Source organism: Sturnira hondurensis, unplaced genomic scaffold, assembly GCF_014824575.4.
Source record: "Sturnira hondurensis isolate 20B ecotype Veracruz unplaced genomic scaffold, ASM1482457v3 Scaffold0001721, whole genome shotgun sequence".
NCBI classification, from domain to species: Eukaryota; Metazoa; Chordata; class Mammalia; order Chiroptera; family Phyllostomidae; genus Sturnira; species Sturnira hondurensis.
The window spans coordinates 3,578,228-3,584,411 of record NW_028074352.1 but is presented as its reverse complement, the minus strand read 5'-3'; positions in this window follow the sequence as shown (position 1 = coordinate 3,584,411).

The window sequence follows — 6,184 nt, the reverse complement described above, 5'->3', positions numbered from 1 at the left end:
AAAAAAGGGCAAGAGAAGTGAGGAAAAAGCAATAAGTTTGGGGTGAAATGAAGAGGGACTAAAACAGGAAAAAAGAAAGGAGAGGAACAGAGTACTGAAAGATACAGCAACAATAAAATTAAAAAATATATACGATTACTGAAAAAAGTTTAAAAATAAAAGTAAAAAACAAAAACAAAAAAACAAAAAAAACCCAACAACAAAAACTCCTTCCTTATTGGTTTCAAACTGTCTAATCGGTTTTTCTGGTTTCGGTGGGAACCCTCTCTGGACTGGGTTGTACGCCCAGGCGCACACCCGCCCACCAGCCAGGCTACCAGACTGGGGTGCAGGCGCCTGCCCACCTGACAGGCTGCCTTGGTCCCACGGGATCTGGTACTGTTCTGTGGCTGGGTGAGAAGCAAGTCAAGCTGCCTTCACAGAACACCTCAGTGCCCTTTCCAGTAAAAACTTCTCCAGAAAGCGTGCCTCTCAGCCCAGCCCAATCCCCAACCTGACTGGTTAGGACAATGCTCCTCTCAAATTTCCTGGGCTGGCAGGCTGGTGGGCTGGCGACCACAGAGATCGCAACTGAGCACTGCCCCCTGTCCTTGCCACCCTCCCTGCACACCTAGGCAGACAGGTCTCTGCCACCCAGCTCCTCCTAGATGGTGAGGGAAGGAGCCAGCTCTTCCAGGGACCCCGCAGCCGGCCCAATCCTCCACTGGGTGCTGGGCTCCCTATGAGTCCTCCATGGCACTGGCCACAGATGGAAGCCTCTACACCCCTAACACAGTGGCAGTGGCGGCTCTGAAGCGTTTTGGGCTGGCCCGGGGCAGCCGGTCCTGCCACTGCCGCTTTTGTCTTTACTCACAGTTGCTGGGCTCCAGCTGAGTCCTCTGTGGCAGACACCTCGATGCTGGCCATAGACAGAAGCCTCTGGGCCCTGGAAGGTGCGGCAGCAGCAGCTCCGAGGTCTTCCAATTTTTTAATTTAATTATTTTTCAAGTACAGTTTTCTGTCTATTACTCCCATCCCATCCCACCCCCCATCCTCCCCCCTCCCTCCCATTTCCACCCTTCTCAGTTGTTGTCCATGTATCCTTTATATAGGATTTAGAGGCTCCGAGGTCTTTGAGCGCCGGCCAATGGCTGCTGGTCCCGCCGCTGCTGCTTTTGACTTTACTCTGGGGTGCCTGGCTCCCGAGGGTAGCCGGCCCTGCCGCTGCCGCTTTTGTCTTTACTCACAGGTGCTGGGGCCCGGATGAGTCCTCTGTGTCAGACGCCCCTGTCGCTGGGCGCAGGGGGAAGCCTCTGGGCCCCCGACCGCTGAGGCAGCCAAGGCTCCAAGGTCTTTATGCGCTGGCCAATGGCTGCCACCCTGCCGCTGCAGCCACTGCTGCCACTGCTGCTGCCCTTGACTTTTCTCAGGGTTGCCGGGCTCCCGATGACTTCTCCGTGGCAGATGCCCTTGTTGCTGGGCACAGACGGAAAGAAGCCTCTGGGCTCCAACCGCTGCGGCAGCCTCGGCTCCCGAGATCTTTACTCGCTGGCTAATGGCTCCCGCCCGTCTGGCCGCCTCTGTCCTTACTCGAGTCCCTGAGACCCCAATGACCTCCAGCGTTCTGGTTCGTCACTATCTCTGGTCTCTTATTTTCATAAATGCTGGGGAATTGTTGGTTGGGGAATTGATTGTGCTGTTCTTCTGTAAATCTGCCAGGATTTTCCCCCAAGTGTAGGAGAATTGCAGTCGCTCCGTCCTACTCTGCCGCCATTTTCTCCTCCCTTTTATTTTTTTTTTTGATGCAATTGCAAATAGAATTGTTTTCTTGGTTTCCTGATAGTTCATTATTGCTGTATAAAAATACAACTGAGCCCTGGCTGTTGTAGCTCAGTGGATTGAACGCGGGCCTGCGAACCACACGATTGTGGTTCGATTCCCAGTCAGGGCACATGCCTGGGTTGCAGGCCAGTTCCCAGCAGGGGACTCATGAGAGGCAATCATACATTGATATTTTTCTCCTTCCCTTCCTTTCTAAAGATAAATAAATAAAATCTTAAAAAAATAAAAATACAACTTATTTCTGGATATTTATTTTGTATCCTGGTACTTTACGGACTGCATTTCTTTGTTCTAGTAGTTTTGGGGTGAAATCTTCAAGGTTCTCTTTATACAGTATTGTGTTATCTGCAAATAGTGACAATTTTACTTCTTTCTTTCAAATGATTTGGATGCCTTTTATATTTAACTCTTAATTCTGGGTTTGGTTTGTTTTTGTTTTTGTTTTTGTTTTTGTTTTGGTCTGAGGGACTTTACTCACTCATGGCTCATTGTTAGGACTGTGGTGGTTGACCATAGTCAACTCTGTCCTCAAAGTTTGGTCATTCCATAGAAAATATGAAATATGGATATGGAGCTCGGGAAAAGGAATTATGTATCAGGACTTGTCCGCATATAGATATAAATCAAAGTGATAGGTGTGGTTACCATTTCCCTGCAAGAGTATTAGTAATAAAATTCAAACAGAGGACAAAATCCTGAGAAATAACAGTCACATTAATGGTAAAGGGGTTCATGGAAGAAGACTGAGAAGGCAGAGTTAGAAGTAAGTAGTAGTGTTACAGAAATAGAGTGTACTAAAAAAAACCCTAGAAGCCCAACAATAAATGAGTGGATCAAAAAACTGTGGTTTTTTATTTACACAGTGGAATACTACGCAGCAGAAAGAAAAGATGTCCTATCCTTTGCAACAGCATGGATGCTACTGGAGACCATTATCCTAAGAGAAATAAGCCACATCAGACAACTAAGAGATCTGCCAGTGTCTACTACACTGGTGAAACAGAATAGACGTTTAAAAATGATTTATACATTTTTAAACATGAAGCAGGAGAAAAGGGAGGAAATAGGTAAACAAAGGATCTTAGGAACTGTGGTTCTCTACTAAGGGTGATTTTGCTCCCTTCCCCAGGGGACAATTAGCAATGTCTGGAGACATTTTTGATTGTCAAAAAAGGCAGGGACACTGGCAGCTACTGGGTAAAGGCCAGGGATGCTGCCAAACATCTTATAGTGCACAGGACAGCCCCTCGCATCAAACAATTATCCAACCAAAACGTCATTAGTGTTCCAAAATCTTGCTCAAGAGAGAGATAAATGAACTATTTGTTACACTGACAAATGACATTACTATAGTTCTTTGATATTTGGAAAATGTTTTATTTGAAAACATTCAGTTCATTGATCCATTCAACATGCTTTTATTTATTCTTTCTATATTCATCCATTTTTGTTTATTCAATATGTTTTTTGAATGCACCACCATGCCAGTTGCTTTGGGAAAAACTAACATGTGAAAGACAAATACTGTATGATCTCCCCTATAATCAACAAAAGAAACAAATGAGCAAAATGGAACCAGAGACATTGAAATAAAGAACAAACTGACAGTAACCAGGGGGAAATAGGGAGGGGGATAGCGGGGAAAGTAGGGGAAAGGATGTCAAGGAACATCTATAAAGGACACATGGGCAAAGCCAAAGCAGGGCAGGATTGAGGGTGAGGGGTGGGAGTGGGTAGGGCGGGGGAAAGTCGTGCTGGGAAAATGGAGAAAATTGTATTTAAACGATATTTTTTAAAAAATAGTAAAAAATAAACCCAAAGAACAAAAATAAGACATCACTTTAAGATAGGCAGGATCAGGATTAAAAATGTTCACTGAATTGGCCTAAGGAGGTAATGAAAACCTTTGCATGAATAAGGCTTAGTAATAATTTTAACTTTGCTGGGGTATACTTAAAAAATGACAAGTGTTTGTGCTTGCAACTTTTTAACCAAAGTGACTCCTATTTGAAAATCAATCAACATTTTTAGCTAAGATATTTGTTAAACAACTTTGTTTAACATCTCCCAAAAGTTAGTGCACTTCGTGTATGAGGGGAGGGCAATAGAGTCATGTTTACTTTATTAAGAGTGAAGGAAAGAGTTGGGTAAGAAATGTTGATGTGCTTTATTTTGACAACTGCAACAAAAATCTTCACTGAATTCTGAAAGGTTTGCTTGCCTACCAAAAGTGGTTTGAGGAGCAAAAGTTTGGAACATGATGTGGCAACCCACAGACTATGACTTATCAGTTTAAACTTGACCTTTCAGTGGTCCAGTTTGTACACACTCCTATGTGGATGGTTATGTCTCACTTCTGTAGCTTCCACTAATTCAGGGTGGTATGCTTGTTTTATCACTTACCAGTCCCTCAAGTTTGATTTGTATGCCTAGAGACACTATGTGTTATGTTTGTATCATGAATGTTATTAAAAATTATAGTTACCAAATACCAAGGGTTTAGTATGTGCTCCACACTGCAATAAGTATATTACATGGACTGTTTTATTTGATTCCCACATGCAAACTATGGGAAGTGTCATCCCCATTTTATGGAGTAGAAAACTGAGTCTCTATCACATAGCCACAAGGTGGCAGATTAGGGCTTTGAATCTGGGTATCTCTGGTGTCAAAATTCTTGGTCTTAACCGCTATTTTTATGACTCCCTATTTACTTGTATGATCAACTGTTAATATATTGTTCCCTTTACTTTTAAGTTTTGGTGCTTGACTTGTGATTATTCTGCCTTGAAGTTTGATGAAATCATGAATTTAGGTATAGTAAGTAATTACAATTTTGTTCTTAAGCTGTGTATGCCTCTCCATTAATCTTAATAAATAATTGAGGTGCTTATTAGGAGGATCTTAGGTACTCTGTTACTTTTTGAAATGCCAACCTAACAATTATGGGACATTAGATTATATATTAAAGCATTCTGGAAGTCAAACTCCAAGTTGAAAACAATCACATTTTTCTAAGAAACAAAATGACAGTTACTAGTATTTTTTCTCAGCAAATAGAAAATTCCAAATTCTTTTCATTATTATTTATATGACAATGTATAACATTCTATCCAATAAAACATTTTTTAAAAATATACTATAATACACATTGGAATGTACTGGTTGTGGCCCTTACCCAATCTGAAGCACTAAAATAGCTCAGCTAGAAATATATTACATGATCCCATCATTTTCTAAGCTCTGGTTTAGATTTTCAATGAGAGAGGTTAAAAGTTTTCAGGAAGAGTGGTACTTAAACAAATCTAAGTAATGGAAATGGGGACTTTCTGAATTTACTGACTTTTTCAAACCCCTCATGTGAATTTGAGTGGTAAGGGTGTGTTTGTTGGAAAATACAACCTCATAGGCCAAAGCCTAATTCACAGCCGAAGTCGCAGTAGGTAAAGAAAAGCTATTAAAGAAGAATGTTGACCAGAGCCCTGCTAAATAAACACTGTGTACATGTACAGATTTTCCAGCCCCCTCTGTCTGGTATTGAGTTCCACCTACTGGGAGTGCATTGGTTCTCCTTTGAACCACACAGTCATCATTTTGAAACCTGCATTAAAAGAACCTTATATATCTTAGTCACACACAATAAAAGAAAAGTTTCCCTGACTTTATACAGAATCAATAGACAATGTCTTCTGAATGAAAATCAGGGCCAACTAGGAAATCCAATTTTACCCTCTATTAACTTCCTTTGTATCCTTCTTCGTCAAACTCTGTACTTGCAACTATGCCTGTAGGTCTTTCTCAGTCTACAGTACAGTTGCTTTCTTGAAAATCTGTTTTCAGGTTACAGGTGGATCAGTACAATGACTGGCTTCAGAACGCCCCAAATCTCTGAAAGCAGTCAAGTAACAAATGCCAAGTTCCCTGTAGAACATGCTGATGGTCATTAGAGGGTTGGATTAAAGGCACTACACAGACAAATGTTTATCAGCTGAAATTCTCTGCCTCTTGTCAAGCTCCCTGTGGATGCTAACACACCCGTCAAGTTGTCTGTTCTTGTTTGGTCTTTACTGCATGCATGTGCGGTGTTACCAGACTGCGTAAGCTCTGAAAACCCTAGCACCGGGTTCCACCATTTTTGTAAAATAATTTCTTTAAAGATTTTATTTATTCATTTTCAGAGAGGGAAACGTTGGGAGAAAGAGAAAGAGAGAGAAACATCAATGTGTGGTTGCCTCTTGAGTGCCCCCTACTGTGGACCTGGCCCACAACCCAGGCATGTGCCCTGACTGGGAATCGAACTAGTGACCCTTTGGTTTACAGGCTGGTGCTCAATCCATAGCCACACTAGCCGGGGAAGGTTCCA